This window comes from Pogona vitticeps, chromosome 8 (genome assembly GCF_051106095.1).
Source record: "Pogona vitticeps strain Pit_001003342236 chromosome 8, PviZW2.1, whole genome shotgun sequence".
Classification (NCBI taxonomy): Eukaryota; Metazoa; Chordata; class Lepidosauria; order Squamata; family Agamidae; genus Pogona; species Pogona vitticeps.
The window spans coordinates 18,698,814-18,716,030 of record NC_135790.1 but is presented as its reverse complement, the minus strand read 5'-3'; the positions used below and the strand labels follow the sequence as shown (position 1 = coordinate 18,716,030).

Genomic DNA, 17,217 nt, shown 5'->3' with positions numbered 1-17,217 from the left:
ATTGAGGTAGAAGTTTATGGGCAATTCTCCAATTCGGTGTCATTGCTATTTTTGTATCAATACTGCACTCAGGGCTATTGAGTGTTTTTAGGTAATGAAGGCTGTTGCAAAATCATGAGTGGAGCTTCTGATGGAAGGAATTGTGCTCTAGTAAATTTCAGGCATTGTGCTATCACATCCAATTACTTTCCAAAAATTAAAGCCCGATACTGACCTGAAGATCAGGTGAAGGACCTTCACTAGCTGTGTCTCCCCTTGTACACTCTGTATTCTTCTATGCAAGCATGAACCAGCTCCTCCCCAAATATAGTTCTACATAATGTTGATTTGTATTACTTACACTCATTGGCCGTTATTCCGATATTGCAAGCTCAGAAGTCAGCTGGGGGCAGAGATGGGAGTACATTGACATAGAACCAATTCCACAGCTATCCAGAAAGTAGATGTGGACCTAGTCTGAATCCAGCACTTTCATTCTGAGGACTGTACTTGATATTTTGCAGTTCAGTTTAGAAACTGGAAGTGTGATAACTTAGAGATATGCACCTGATTTGAACAGAGTAGAAGGAAATGGGCACCATGACTCATTACCTTTCTGGAAGGCTGCTACCTTGAGGTTAAAAGAATGGTAGCTATCAGCATGTGCAGGCATCATCTTTCCCTGATAGCAATTGTCAACTGAAGGTCTCTTGTGTTGCCTCTGAAACAATGCCAGAATATAAATATTGTGCAAACACTACCATGGCTATTTTCTTTTCCTATTCAAAGAGAGATGCACATGCAGGACTTCATTCTACCATATAGGAGAATTTATTAGTACAGCAAAATCCATCCATGTTCCTAAGAATGCTAGCTTGCTGCTGTGGCGTTCGCTCCTCCTCTGATAGGTGGTCTTCTAGGATCTTGCAAGGTTTCATCTGAACTAAAAATGAAGTCCAGACCCAACGTTAGACAGGGCAATGCACTCTAGCAGATTAGAGACAATAAATTGTTAATCATGGAAGTATTTTGAGTTGTGTGAATGTGCATGTTTAGATTGCCATCAACTAGGAAGCAGCAAATGAGGAAACGTTATTTCTAGACTAGATCTCTCATTATCTCTAGCTGGCATTGCTATTCAGGCTGTGGAATTCTGGAAGTTATACTCTAAAGCAGTAACATATCCAGTATATCCAACTGTAAAACTGTATTTTTTTCCACACACTGAAACAAAATAATAATCCAACTAGTGTGCCAGATATGCTGTCCTTTATTTTCCTCTTTTCGTCCTTTCTTCCTAGCCCTCCACTTCATCTACCTACTCCACTGTTTAAATTTTCTAACTACTGTAATTGATTTTGTGTATGACCCCTCATGATATCCTTACATCAGATGTTCATTGTGATGCCTTCTGTAAAATCAGATGAATGATCAGAGATAAAGATGCAATTAATACTCTCAGACTTTTTTATATCCTTGATGGTAAAGAGTATCTTGATCTATTTAGGCACATTGCGAACACAACAAGCATCCAATATGAGATTTTGATCCTAGAAATAAAGAGGGGCTTTTTTTCCCTGTTCTCGCATCTTCAGCAGCATTCACATTTTTTAAGCAAATCGCGGAGAACTGCAAACTCATTCAACAAAGTTTTCGTGAAAATCAACTTCTGCGATTTTTGCAAAAATATACCCAAATTCTCACAGTCTCACCCAGCAGGGAGAAAACTTTTGAACTTTGCTCGTTGTCACTTGTAGGGACAAATTAAGCAAAGATATGTGTCCGTACTCACAGCCAATAAGATTAAGTAGGAAGTGGGATAAATAAGGGGGAAATGAAATTCAAAATAGGGAAAGTGAAAATGAAGGAAGATAGTGTTGAAAACAAAGCATGCAAAGAAGTCTTAGGTGTTTGCAACTGTGTGCAGAAAACTTGCCAGAAGTGGGAGCTATTTTAAAATCTATTTTAACAATCCATAAAATAGATGCATCTCTGCTGTATGACACCATGTGTTTTCCTCCCCCCCCCCATTGTAAATGACACCACTTACCCCATGCCCCCAAGGTAATGTCTTCTCTGTCACAGGCAAGACATGTGCCTTTTGATCACACTGTGAGGTACATCTTTCATCACGCTGTGTATTGCTTACCTATGCTATGCATATAAAGAGCATGAAGAAAAAGATTGATTGCTTCAGTTCTGGGAGTATGAGTGTGCCTTTTCACCTCTGGGAGCGTTAGAGTAAAGTAACCTAGAAAGTCAGTCAATCAATCACTTCTTTCCAGATTCTTTCCCTCCCTCCCTTCTCTCTCTCTCTCCTTCCTTTCTCTATGGGCTCTTCCCACTACTTCATTCTCTCCTCTCAGGGATTAGGCTAGAGTTTTATAGAACAGAGGAATAAAATATACACATCCTTACTGGCCAGAATGTTTTATTCTGGAGAAGTGTGAAAGGCAACAGAATGCGAGTGAAAGGTATCAGAGCAGAAAGCTGAGTACACAGATAGCAAATGAGGCATCAGCATCTCTTCTGCAAATGAGCACGGAGATTACTTCCTTTTCTCACTGCTGCTGCTAAGTTGCATTCTTTGAAGCGGGACGTCTTGGGGGGGGAAGGATACCTGATGCTCCTTCACCAGACACGAATGTTTCTGAAATATAGTAGAATACCTTACAAAATGATAATATATGTAAACTGTAGAGGCAGTGTGCCGGCAACAACTGCATTGCTTGTTTGCAAAGGGATAAAAATGGTTTGAGGAAAGAGATTCTTCATAGAGCACACATTATGAAACTCAGATTTTACAAGATTTTAGTCTTCTGCTGGTTTAGGCCATTGCCCGTTTGTGAATGCATTTGGTATCATCTTGATATTTTATCTCTAATGGCACCTCAAGGTACAAGACTAAACCCCCATTCAGTCATTGAACTATGTACAGCTACCATGATATTCCCAGTGTGGTGTGGTGGATAAAAGTGACTGACTAGGACTCTGGAGAACATTGTTCAAATCTTTGCTCAGCCATGGAAACTGATTGGGTGAATGGAACTGGTAAAGCCACTCCTTAAATCTCTCACTTACCTTGGAAAGCTCTATTAGGGTCACTATAAGTTGGTTCCAACTTGACGGTACTAAACCCACTCACACCATGGGCAGCATTCTCATTGCTGCCCTTTATATGGAGACTATAATATTGGAGACATGGTGGCGCTGTGGGCTAAACCGCAGAAGCCTGTGCTGCAGGGTCAGAAGACCAAGCAGTCATAAGATCGAATCCACATGACGGAGTGAGCGCCCGTCACTTGTCCCAGCTCCTCGCCGACCTAGCGGTTTGAAAGCATGCAAATGCGAGTAGATAAATAGGGACCACCTCGGTGGGAAGGTAACAGCGTTCCGTGTCTAAGTCACACTGGCCATGTGACCACGGAAGATTGTCTTCGGACAAAACGCTGGCTCTATGGCTTGGAAACGGGGATGAGCAGCGCCCCCTAGAGTCGAACACGACTGGACAAAAATTGTCAAGGGGAACCTTTACCTTTACCTATAATATTGGAAGAGAAATGTGAGTCAGGAGCCTGGAAAATAGGTTAGCAGAAACTCTCCTCTTCAGACTCATCGCTCTCCACATGTAAGAGAGCAACACATCCAGTAACTGAGAAGTGGTGTTGTAGAGCTCTCCTCTATTCACAGTAAGAATGTACACTGTGCCAATGACTGAACAGAGTGCAATTTACATCCCATTGATTCTAATGTGTCTGCATGTAGTATCACTAAGTCTGCAGCCATTTTTGCATGTTTTTTGTTGTTGTAAGTAACACGCTTGCATAGTTGGAAATAAGATTATTCGCATTCAATTAGACTTAAGTCCAGGATAAGTGTGCACAGAACTACAAAGTAAGTGCCATAAACAGGCAACTGGCCTGAGAAAAGCTTCCCCCACCCTACCTCCAAGGAAGAACCATGATGCACCAGCCTGGTCCCAATCAGCATAGTTAATGACTAGGAATTCTAGATTTTGTTGTCCAAAACACCTGGAAGACATCAGTATGTGAAGTGTTTCAAGCAAACCATGGAGCACCCAGGGTCCTTAAGTATTGTCCCCATCACTAGGCATAGGATATTTGCTTCTTTTGGATTGCTACTCCCTAATGAGCCTGGAAATCATTCTGGCAGAAATGTAAGAGATACAGCCAAAAATAGACATTTACAGAATAGGCCTCATTATTTACATGGAGGCTTCTCATCCATTATTCAGCTTTGAAGAGGAAGGAGGAGGAGGAGGAGAGGAGGAGGAGGAGGAGGAAGAAGAGGAAGAAGAAGTGGTGAAGGCTGGGATGACAAGACTGCATGGGAATCCCAGTGAATCCCAACTTCATCGGATGGATAGTTCCTTTTTTTACTCCTCAAAAGTCATAGATGGGAAGCTCATGTGTGTGTAATGATGTCTCCTCTGTAAACATCTGATTTGGGCTGTATCTCCTAGAAATTCTGCCTGGAGAAATTCTAGGCAAATTCTGGAAGTTCCAGTCTAAAAGGAAAAAAAATGCCTGCCCATTACTCCAGGGGACCCCTAGACCCCTACTCCCAAGACTTTAAAAATGGCCATGCATTGAAGTCCCTTTTTCAGAATACTTCCCGCTTCCCTAAGAACTGAAGAAAGATCTTTAGTCCTGCAAATAGCGATGCTCTTTATGTCATATATGCTAGCATGTAATGTGCTAGATGTGCAGAAAAAGAGAGTAAAGGGAAGAAAGAAATTCTTGTAAATCGATTGCAAGGGGAAAAAAGCAACGGGCACATGGCCCCCGATGACTTTTTTGTAAATGCTTCCAAGCATCTGCAAACCTAACAAGATGTAAATGATGAATAATTAAGGCACATCTAAGGGTGGGAAAGTAAGATCAATAGGTTAAATGACTGATGGTTCTCAGTTAGAAACTCAGCACTAGATCCAACACTTGAGATTTAAGTTGAATATCCAAGGAGGTCGCTTCTCTACTTCATTTCTCAGTGTTTGCTCTCAGCTGTGGATTGCTGCTTCCTGAAGGTGTGTTACAGGATGACATTACGTCCTGTGTGACTTTCAGCCAGTAAAAATCCAGCAGTGCCTTCAGGGTCTTTTTGCAAATCTCATATGTATGACAGTTGGAAATTTTTGTTTGGCTTGTATTTCAAGTAAATCTGCCTAATTCTTGCTTTCTGAATGAATCTATAGATTGGGGAGGGAGAAAGGACTTTTTTTCAATTAGCTTCCACATTTGTCCAAGCGCAGTAATGTAATACTCAATGAAAGTTATATAATAATACATATTTCAAGGGAAATCCATACCTAAATGTATATAAGGGGGAAATACTTACAGTTTAGATATGCAGCTTTAGGCAACTTTTAAATTACTATTAATATTATTTTCATTATACATAAGCCTCCAAATTCTGGGTGGATTTAATTCCTTGAAAAGCAGGTTATTCCCAAGGACCTAGAATATTCATAGATATTTCTCTAAAATATGTGCTGCTGTAAGCAAGACAGCCTTCCACAGCTGCTGTATCATTATCTTATTTATGCCTAGAGTACAAAAAATGTTTTCTGGGTCATTTGGTATTGCTCCTAATGCACTAATAACACCCAGGGTAACTACAACTACAACTACTACAACTACTACTACGACTACTACTACTACTACTACTCTGTTCTTATTAATATTCATAGAATACAGTGTAGAACAAATTTATGACTAACCCCATGGAAAACTGATATTGGTCTGATCCATCCCCATTGTACTATACATGACATATGATTTACTCTTTCTCTTACCAAAATTATTTGTGACAGTCTTGTCATCAGTACCAGTCCAGCCAGCTTCTTTGGAGTTTCGGGGCTGCAAGCAACCTACGAAGTTATGAATCTCTTAATCAGTTTCAATGTGCCATTTACATCACTGTCAGTCCTACATGAGAGAACACGACTTTCCTCTCAGGTTAGCCACTGATAAGTTGAATTATTCCATCTGGCCCCAGTTCCAAGCAGAGATGGAGTTTTCCAATGAGAAAGTTGTCATCAAAACAAAGTGATCTTTCAGTGTGCTGGTGAAGTGAAGCATTTAGCGCCTCGACAAAGCTGTGACCCACTTTGGTGAGTCTTAGACTACGCTGTTTTCCAACTAAAAGTGAGAGAAAACAGTAATTGGATGTAAGGGATTTTGCTGTTGCTCAAATGCCTTCCCCTTGCAATGAACCAATAAACACATCCCCTGTAAACCAAAAAAACACTCCAACTCATCTCTTGTTATGCCATTCTTTTTCCCCTTCCTAATCCTCTGCATACTCCACGAACACACCTTCAGCCACGCATTCACATTTGAATTCTTTCCCCCATAAGCTGATTTTTGCTGTAACTCAAAACACATACTGTATAGATGAGAGATGGACAATGCAGCATATGTGAGGGACTTCTAGCACAGACCAGGCTGAGGCCTGCCCAGAGCACCGTATGAGTTGTGCAGAGAAAAGCTACAGGTAAGAAGATGCCAAAAAAAAAAAAAGAATCAAAGAAAGAGAACATCCCCAAGGGTCATTCCAACATTTGGAGCAATTGTGGATGTTCTGTTCAGCCAGCCCCTTGTTCACTTCACGTACATAGCCTGATGTCAAACTAGACTGAGCTAGGCTGACAATTTCATGAACATTTTCCTCATCAAAAGCTTCTTGCTTGCTCCTTTGTAGTGAAAGCTCCCTTTTCAGTGAAAGTTCTGGATTTTAGTCTGAACTTTGAAGGAGCCACCCAAAATGCTGAAACTATTTTGGGGATAAGGTCTACCATCTTGGGTAACCCATGTGAAACGTTGGAGTAAAACCCAACACAAATCCACCACTCCACTGAAATCAGAGCCATTAGTTCCCACTGTTTCTGTATAACAATTGGTGGATCCACTGATGCTCTGCTCACTTTGTATTCTGAAATACTTTTCCTGACTTGCCCGAAGTCCTTTTAATTGTCTGCGCCAATTTGTGTTTTGTCAGGGAGGGCTCTGTTAGATGGCATTTCTGGTATTGCAGATAGAACTGACAAGTGGTCTAAGTTTATACTCACGTGCTGGTGTGGGATAAAGTTGGAGGGATAAGTCTATTTCTGTATCAGCTTCATAGTGCCATTTTTGTTGGCTATGCCCTTCCCAAAAAGATAGCATCTGAGGACAAAGCTAGACAATGCAAATGGTCCATTATTTGAAACTGAAAGCTCAACAGCATTCCACTGATACACTTTCCTCTGAACTCGTAAGCAAAATCTGGATTGACCTTATGACCAATCACACAACAAAGAAGCAAAGCTGCAAGCTGTGGGCAATGGAAAAAGGTCATGTGATGACTTCTAGCACTTAAAGAATCCTGTGACAGTGTCCAGCAGTGCCACCATCTTGAACTTTAATAGTAGTGGATACGCTGACTTTCAGAGGAGACTTGACTTCCATTCTTGATCTTCTTTTTACAGAAATCCAAGGTTCCTCAGAGCATAGTCTGAAAAACCAGTGACTAAGAAACATAGCTTGTGCTCTCCAAAGTTCTTGGTTCTGCACTGAGGAGGAAAGCTTGACAGTGGTTGGAGTCAGAGAAGGTGGCTTATTTCTCTGTAGGTGGAAAGGAAAACATTCTGCCAAGTGTAACATCAAAAGCAAGAGCTCTGCCTAAAGATTTCATTTAGTAATTCATGTGGGAGCTGTATTAGTTATGGGCTCTGCATTGTTTCACCCACTCATCTCGATTAGACCTATTATTATGACGGAAAACGGAGATGGTTGAAAGATATTAATTCTTTATGAAGCTTCCGTCAGAATTAATGTAGGCTGCATGCATTTTCATTTACGTACTTAGAAGCTCATCACTCCTTATGTGTGTTTCTAGCCTTTATTCAAATACAAATAATTTCAGCTAATTAGCTTATGAAAAAAGAATTGGGGGGAGGCGTGATGAAAACAAATAGCACATGGCTGAATTGTGGGGATTTGTATAGAATTAATCTTGCTAATATATACGGATTTGGTAAATTCATTATGCATCCATAATAAGATCTGATGAATCACCTAGCTAATTCAAGAATAATTAGGCATGAACTACTGATACTTCTTTTAAAGTGCTACGAAAGTGGGGAAACTTGTCACACAAATTCAGTTGGGCCTTCATATGATGAAAGGAACACAACCAGAAATTTTGTATTAAAACAGTACAATACAGGGGTCCATGACATGTAGCTCTCCAGTTTACCTTAACTAGAGCAGCCAGCGTTAGGCACTTCAGGGAAACAACCTCTGGAGGCCCACCCTGATACAATAATTTAGTTTAAAAATGGAATCTGAGATTATAAAAAAATGTTTGACTGTGTAAGTTAGGGTGGACAAAAGTGTGGCCCTCCAAATTTTGGATCCAAGACCTCTGAAAACACCTCCACATTACGTCTGCTGTCAAGGATATAAAGACAATGTTTGCTTTTATTGAGCTGTACAGTTGACTCATTAAGACCATGTCTAGGCTTCTGTGGTGCGATAGACAGTCAGGGATATTGGAAAGGATGACTAGAGAATGCAGCATTAGACCATATAAAGTGACTGCTTATACATCACCAAAAGAGAGGAACTGAATCGCCAAAAAGAGAAAAGAAAAAAAGGTCAAATGAAGAGATATGTTTGCATGAAATTTACATATGCTCACACTTATCTAGATGTACAAGTTAAGAGAAATGATGGAATTTAAATAGATATAAGATTCTGTCTTCTGACTGTGGGCAAGACTCAGAGTGGTCCAGACTCAGAGGGGCTGCCCAATTGCTCATTATGAGTGGCCAGTTTCAAGGGCCATGTTTTCCTTGTATGTAACAGCCCTACGAAAAGAGGATGCCTACAAGCAGAGGACTTTCCTCCATGATATGGTACAGGGCCACCTTAACTTGCTCTTCAATGCAATCTGTAAAACAGCAGGAAAGCAACATTTTGTTAATTCCAGCACAGGGAATTAATATTACACTATCCCACTTCAGAACAAGTCACACTCGTAACTCTCTCTTCATTTTCCTTGGACTGAGAGAAACTCTGCTGCAGGCCTCGGTTTCAAACCTTGCCAAAAGCCCTGCATATATGCTGTTCAGTAAACCTATTAGTTGCCAACATATAAGCCTTAATCCAGTAGTCATGGATCAACGGACAACATAGGGACCTGCTGTTCAGAAACATAACACAAATCTGGTTGAAATGGAACATACATTTAAAAAGCTGCTCAAGTGGATGCTTCAGAGCTAAGAAATGGTCAAGGAAAGGATTAAGAATGCTCTTCTCTGTCCCCGTTTCATTGCTTTTATGAGTTGCCCTGTTTGTTAGTGGTTCTGTGTGTAAAAGAGAGAGACAGAGAGAAGGGTGAGGAGAGAGAAATGGCTTTGGGCTCATGTAGTTACTCCTTAAACTTCAGTGCAATGGTGTGTAAACAATAGCAATTACTTAGGTTTTGTCATGATAGACCCCTGGAAATTAGCACAAATGCTGAAGGAGATTGAGGAACATTGCACTCTATTTGCGGAATTCAGTGTAGGAGTTTGCTTGGTAAATAAAATTATCATTTAAACAGGGGCAGATAATGAAATGATCTTGTATCCACACTCTAAAATTTGGAGTAGGTGGCTAATCAATATCCTTTTACAAAACACTGCAATACGGCTGTTTTGTAAGATAACACTAGCAAAACAAAGCAGCTCATAGCTCAAGAAGATGCTGAGATATACCCTGTACAGTAAGTGCTTCGGGGAATATGGTCCTTTCATCAGGTGAGATGTTCAAAGTACGCAGCATTGGGAGAGGGGGCTTGGTTAATTTTATTCTTGGCAGTTAAGTTGAAGAAAGCCAAGGGAGATCAGGGTTCAAGGGTGGGGAAAGCTTCCTTCCACTTAAATCTAGCAGTCTTACAGAACTAATTATCTCCTTCCGTGTGTTACAAGCTTCATCTGGGAAGGAATTAAGGCTAGGCTTTGGAAAAAAAAAAGTAATCCCCAGAGTAAACATGGGAGGGGGGGATCCCTTACCAAATCCACGTTAAAACATGCAGTAAAACACCGGCTTTATTGGAATGGAACATAGAGCTATTTGGTTCTTTGCTAACAACTAACTGTGTAAATGAAATGAAAATGTAATTACAGGAAGTGGTGTAATAGCTACAGAGCATTCGGATTAAGGAGCTGGGTAAGGAATTTCTTGTCAGATGGAAATATATATTAAGGGATCCCCAGAGGTAGGTAACAGGAAAGCCATGACCCTCCAGCACCAGTGGTTCACCGACAGATACTTCAGAGGAACTGCTGCTTCTTTGAGAAACTTTGGGCTGAGCGTTGTAGGGTGTACAGGGTTGTTGTTTTTTTATTTTCTGAAAATACATGACAAGAAGCAAAGTATGTAAAAGTAGCAGGCAGCCTAATGTGATCTTGAGTAGTATAGCCGCTAGGTATTTTCATTTTAGATGAGTAGCAGTGGGTGCCATGCCCTTTGTGGTTGCAAGCATGGAAATCCCAACAGCCAATATTACGGCTTCCCTCTTTATCAACCCCTAGCAGTGTGAGGCTGCAGATTCAGCAGGAGGGAAAGATTTCCCTGTCTCTCTGCCTGGGATATTCAGTTAACCAAAAGTAAGCTGGCTGAACATGGCCTGAAAGCAAGGAAGGATAGTGCCCCATTTGCAGTAAATAACTCACCACCAATCATTTAGGGACACACTAGGAATATGGTGCTGCTGCTGTGGGTTAAACCGCAGAAGCCTCTGTGCTGCAGGGTCAGAAGATCGAATCCACACAATGGAGTGAGCCCCCGTCACTTGTCCCAGCTCCTGCCAACCTAGCGGTTCAAAAGCATGCACAATGCAAAAATGCAAGTAGATAAATAGGTACCACCACGGTGGGAAGGTAACGGCGTTCTGGGTCTAGTTGCGCTGTCCACATAACCACGGAGGATTGTCTTCAGACAAAATGCTAGCTCTATGGGTTGGAAACGGAGATGAGCACTGGACAAATTGTCAAGGGGAACCTTTACCCTTTATTTAGGAACAGCATTTGAAACGTGCATATGGGAAGAATGAAGACAATGGAATCCTGAAGCCATGCATAACTGAGCAGGGGCAGGATGATGCTTTAAGGCATCATCATCATATTTGTTACTATCAGTGAATAATTACTTTGCCAAAACCTTTACAAGTGACATTTTAAAAACCATTAGTTGCAGTTACACTTCCAAGATCCAGTAATGTAATTAGTTACTATTTTGTTACAGTTTTCTAAAAATAAATATCCAGTCTTATTATGCAGAAGGGAATGATAAATCATTTCTGAGTATTCTCTACTTGGAAAAGGCTTGCCATCAGTCAGAATTGACTTGACGGCACACGATGATGATGATGATGATGATGATGATGATGATGATGATGATGATGATGATGATGATGATGATATAAAAGTAAGTAAAACAGGCACTTTTTTTTTTTTGCGAAACATGAGATTGCTAAAAGCTGTTGCTCTGACTCATAGTTAATTACTGAGGCCACACATACCATATACCATACTGTTGAAGTAGTTACAATTACAGTTATAACACCAAAGCAGTGGCATTGTCCCTCATTAAATTACAAATGCTGTGTGTGACTTAGTTATTCCTTATTTGTTGCCAAGAAAGAAAGAAAGAAAGAAAGAAAGAAAGAAAGAAAGAAATTACAAACAATATGTTCTTTCCAACTCTGATACTGCCAAGTCAAATACATAATTGGAAGAAGTATAGCTGTGTTTATTGGATGCTGGAGGCATTTACAACACATACTTTATGAATGACTGAATAAGGCTTCCTCCTTAAACCATGAAGGTGCAGAGTTGTTCTCCAGCACGCAGAGAATCCTGTACAAAGCAAAAAAAGAAAAAAGCAAAGCATGCTGCTTATATACTGCCCCATAGCGCTTCAAGCACTTTCTGAGTAGTTTACAAGTTAATTACACACACACACACACACACACACACACACACACACACACACACACACACACAGGCTGAGTCTACCTTGAGCTGGACACCTGGGATTGAAGCCCAGGTCATGAGCACAGTTTTGGCTGCAGTGCAGCAGTTTAACCACTGCGTCATGAGGCTCCCTAAAAAGCATTTGCCTGTGCCACAATAAAGGATTATATTCATGTACTCACAGTAATATTAGGTAGGCTTTCCTACTCTCCAGAGTAGTGCCCTGACACTAAGGGGTGTGGGATATGAATGAATGAATGAATGAATGAATGAATGAATGAATGAATGAATGAATGAATGAATGAATGAAAACTTTCCTTTCTGTAACCCACTGCCCAGCCACTGCCCAGGTCCTGATATCAAAAAGAACTGATGACCATTAGTTTTAATAGAGGATACTTGCCATCAATCAAAGGAAACTACTTCCTCTTTCTCTCAGACACTGGATGATTCTGGGAGACTTTTTTTTTTATTTTTAGACTAGTATACTGTATTCTAATTTGACCCCAGGTAGTAGCTTGCATTAAGCATTCATATGATGAAAAGTTATTTTTTTTTCCTTTCCCCTTCATTGTGATTATGAAATGCATTTGTAATTTTAACCCTATTGAAAACCATCAACATTTCCTTTTCCTGGGATGGTAGCAGGTTTTGCAGTTTCTTCTGTAGTGAAATTCTTTTCAAAAACAAAAACAAAAAAGACATGTTGTTATGCATGTTGGGGGAGCTTTAATTGATCACTTTTGCTTTTCAAAGGAAGAGCCTGTGGTGTGGATTTCAGCACACTGGCCTTAAGCAGTGGACAACTTTAGGAGCAAAATATCCATATTACATCAGTAGGCACGTTGATATTTTGTACAGATGTTTCCAGACTGGCGAGATATGATTTCGATGCCTGGCAGTACTAGTTGGCAAATTGCATTATTTCACATTAGCCAAACCCTTCAAACTGTTTTCATACGGTGCTCCTTGTACAACATGTGAGAGTAGTTCAAACATGTCATCAGACCACTGAAAACTGCCCCCAGGTTGCATGAAAATTCTCCTCCTTCAGATGCTTCACCTGCCACAATCACAGGTCATTTGCTAATCTGTATATCATTCCCATCTTGCCAGTGAAAATTTTCCTGGTTAGCTCACTGTGTTCCTCTTGCCTTTGTTTGAAATCTCAAGGGTTTCTTCCCACAACCTGACTTCACAAGCTTTCTGTAACCTAAAGATTTTGCTATAGAGTGGGGAATTCTTTCATTAACTTGCTCCAGGCTATTTTGCTTTTGGTGTCTTTCATACACTGGAGAACAGTGTCTATGGGGTGTCTCCTTTTGTGAAAAGGTAACCCACTGGCCACAGCTGATTATATCAGTGTTCACTCCAAAGCCTCTGCAACCAACTCTCCTGCCTACCTTTGATCTTTAACTGTAAGGTGAACACTTTGAATCCATGATTGTTCGTGGGGTACAATGACTTAGATTCCATCCACAGAAGGAGCTGGATAAGTATTCGATTCTCCATGTTTTTCGGCTAAATCTGTGAAAGTGCCTGAATATTCCTAACCATTCTCATGGCTTTTAAGCCCATAAAATCATCATTTCTCTATCCCAATACAGAACCAGGATGATATGCATTCTGTGGTCTTTTAAGCACTCATGTTTAAATCAGCAAAAGGGAAGAAAAGGAGGGTGGACATTGACAGAACCTTTTAAAGACGTTCTTATAATGAAGTCTCCTAAGGTACTTTTGTATGTTCTCCATCAGATGCCCAACTAATGCATTCCTTTTGCATCATTATTTTTTGGTAACACTCTTCATTAGGTGGTGACGGTAGAATGGGCTCCCTATACTTGGCGGTTGATAAGGATGATTGATTAATGGATGGGCAGTGTTCAGAAAAGGCATCACATAAATCTAGTTGTGAACCAGATACTATCCCAACTAGTGGCTTGCACTTGAATGCTGATGAATAGCCGGGCAGGGTCTCTTTAGAATGCAGTTCACACCTCCCTGCTAGCACCAGGACTGAAACCAGGCTGCTGGCAAGATATCTGTAGGTGACAGATGAGCAAATAAAGAATCAGGTTTTGCACCTGGCAGGTGAAAGAACTTTAGTGGTCTTTTGCAGATAGCTGGCAAGAGACATGGTGCTGCTTTAAAGATTAGCACGTCTGGGAGTCTGCTTGCTCCCCAGTTTTGTACTGGTAAACAAAGAGACGACAGGAACTCTGGATGTCGCCAGGTGTCTGCTCTCACAAGAACATCAAGTCTTGTAAGCTGGGCCCCTGACTTCCATTTTCTCCAAAAAGTGCATACCATGAAATGCTCAATATTTTGCAAAGAATCCAGAAGCTCCCAATGCACTTTTCCTTCCCTTTCTCATGAACTGTAGTGGGTGAAACTTGTTGTGTACACAGATATACATGCAGGTATGCATGAAAGCATTGAAGGGTTGATGCATTATGATACTTTATAGCATAGCACATAATCATCATTTTGCAATGTGTGTGTGTGTGTCCTGTGTATTGGTGAGATAAAGATTTTCCATTCACATTAACTAGTACAATGATACTAGCCATTTTTTACACACAATTGGCACCCTCTGTCCTGCATAGTTGAACAAAAATATAATAGATGTAGTGTGGTGGCAAAATGCAGTCAAAAATAGATGTCAAAAAGCAATGGGATCTATACCTCCATTCACGCTAGTGTATCCAGAGTGGCACCACTAATTGAACAGTCATTTTTGCTGTGACATTGAAAATAGCAGATGACCTAGATAGCGCTCTGTTTACTTCTTGCTGCTCAAAAATTATTTTAACAGTACCCTGGGAAGACAGAAGTGTGATTTGGCTTGGGGAATAAATAACCAACTACTCTGTTGTGTCAGTTTTCCACACATTTCATTTGTGTGTGTGTGTGTTTGTGTGCGAGTGAGTGACTCTTGAAAAATTGGCAAGAGGCTGTGGCTGAAATAATGGAGTCTCCATGTTGTTACAGACTGGTGTTTTTATATCTAGATTAACAACTATGAAATCACAAGCTTTTGTATCTTGCTTCAGTGAATGAGACTTGGATAATGAGAGAAAACTGAAAGCGGTAAGCTGTAGAGAAGAATGTCTTTCAAATATGTGAATTCAGGGACCATGGACAGTTCCAAATGAAGCAGTAAGTGGGACCTTAAGAGTTGTTCCTTAAAAAAAAAAAAAACAGGCTGATTCAGGGGTGTGCAGAAAGACCACATGAGGAATATTACTCGTGTTCTCAAAACTCTTTTTCCTACCCTTGACATTTCCTTGTGTGTTCCTTTCAAACAGAATCCCTTAGGTTTTAACGAAGGTGAAATTTTGCAAACTTTATTTTGCTGAGATTGTGGGAAGTTTCTTCATTGTTTCATTTGCCTCAGATACTTTTTAAATGTCATTATACCAGGGGCCAGGATACTTGAAGGATTGTATCCTCTGTTTATACTTGAATACAAATTGCCAGGACAGTTTTAAGAAAAGTCACCCACGCCTGTCAGAATAAAAATGGCATAGCTATGAAAAATTAAAACTTAAATGAAGAAGCTAGAAAAATCTTAGGCCTTAAAATACAGCATAGGCTAAAATTATGTTCAAAAAGTTTGGAGACATAAAAATTGTATTTGCTTGATGTCAAATGGACAGCCAGGTGGATCTCTCTATATTGGAGAGTTCTCTGTACCAAAATGGGTTCAGTCCAGACAGCATGTTGGTGTCATTTGGCTGAGTAATTTTAAACCCGCTCTGGACTGTCATTGCCTCAGTCTAAGGGATCAGGTTCATAATTTCAAAATGTTCTTAGATCCAACTTTGTAACCATTGCCACAGAGGACCACGGTGGCTCACTATACTTTTTGTTAGCTTAGGCTCATGTATAACTGGTGACCATTGTTCATACAGAACTAGCCTAGCTGAAAATATCCATTCTCTGGGAAGTTCTCAATTTGATTAGTGCAACACATTATAGATGGGCTCACTTTGAAAACCATCTGGAGAATTTTAAGTGACCAAACATAAATAAATGAGATTCTTCATGGAAACTGGTCAATGGGATCCTCTTAAATCAATACTTTATAATGGTTTCCTTTTTAAAAATTTCCTTCTATGCCAGTTTTTGAAACCCTAAAAGGGTTGGGGCTAAAACAATTAGATAACAGTTATTTATAACTAGAGAATAATCTCTTTCCATATATATTTGTTCAGGGTAAAATATCATATTCAGAGGTTATTCCACAGCTGTCCCCATCAAATGAAATATAATGTTATCAAGGGCAGGGCCTTTTCAGCAGTGGCAGCTCAATTATAGAATAACCCATCCAGACAGGGTCACCTACATGGTGGTCTTTTTGGTACCACGTGAAAATCAGTTTCTTCTTCCAGACTTGTAATCTCTTATTATTTCCCCCTTTTGTTTTTAGTTATTTTCGCAAGCACATGAGAGATAATTGAACTAGTTGTTCTGATGAACTGTTTGTTGATGCCAAGGTTTGACAAGAAAAATGTGTGCAGTGGGAAGCAACAAAAGATTCCCCCCTTTGTCAGAGTTGTTATGAAGGCTGGTTGTGGAGCAAGAAGTTGGGAGTTGGATTTCCTGTTGTGCCTTCAGGGAGGAAGAGCTGGCCTGTGTCGCCTTGGGCAAGCTCATGACGTGCCAAGCAGGTCTTGATAAAGTTGCTTTCTTTGACTGCAGCTCCCACAATTATCCTAACCAGCCTAGCCATTGGTCAGAATCCTCCAATGTTAGAATGAGGTCACAATCTGGTCTGTATCTTTGCAAACTGAGAGGCAGTTGACAGTCAGGCTGAGCCTTCATCTGGTCAGGATGGATCTTCCTGTAAGGTCAAGTTGAGGGTTGAAGGTGGGCTTCATGACCTGTTTACAGCTGTGGTTTCATAGAGGATAGAGTGTCAAGCAGGAACACAGGAGGCCTTTAGCGAGGAACCTAGAGTGAGGAGGACCTTAAAAAACATCTTTATCCTGAAAAGCTTCAAGGCCATCTTGTACTAATAGTCAGCTACCCATTTTCTTTAAATATGCTCCTGAAATTACTATTTCCTGAGTGTCAATTCAGCTATTGATAGGGAAAATATACATACATACATTTTATTATTACGGCATCGAGCCATACAAAATTGAATACATAACTTCATAGACAGGCATGTACTACAAAGCCATACAAGAGGTAAAAATAAAGGATAA

The 17,217-nt window shown here is 40.4% G+C and overlaps 1 protein-coding gene and 1 long non-coding RNA gene across 7 annotated transcripts in view; one reads left to right on the top strand and one right to left on the bottom strand.

The window, feature by feature from the left end:
• Positions 1-17,217, top strand: part of KIRREL3 (kirre like nephrin family adhesion molecule 3) — an 846,407-nt gene that overhangs the window by 342,087 nt on the left and 487,103 nt on the right. The window lies entirely within an intron of this gene.
• On the bottom strand, positions 1,270-17,034 carry LOC144584207 (uncharacterized). The gene is made up of 2 exons (XR_013538318.1): positions 5,795-17,034; positions 1,270-2,629 (listed from the first exon to the last, which is right to left on the bottom strand). It is a non-coding gene; the product is annotated as an uncharacterized LOC144584207 (long non-coding RNA).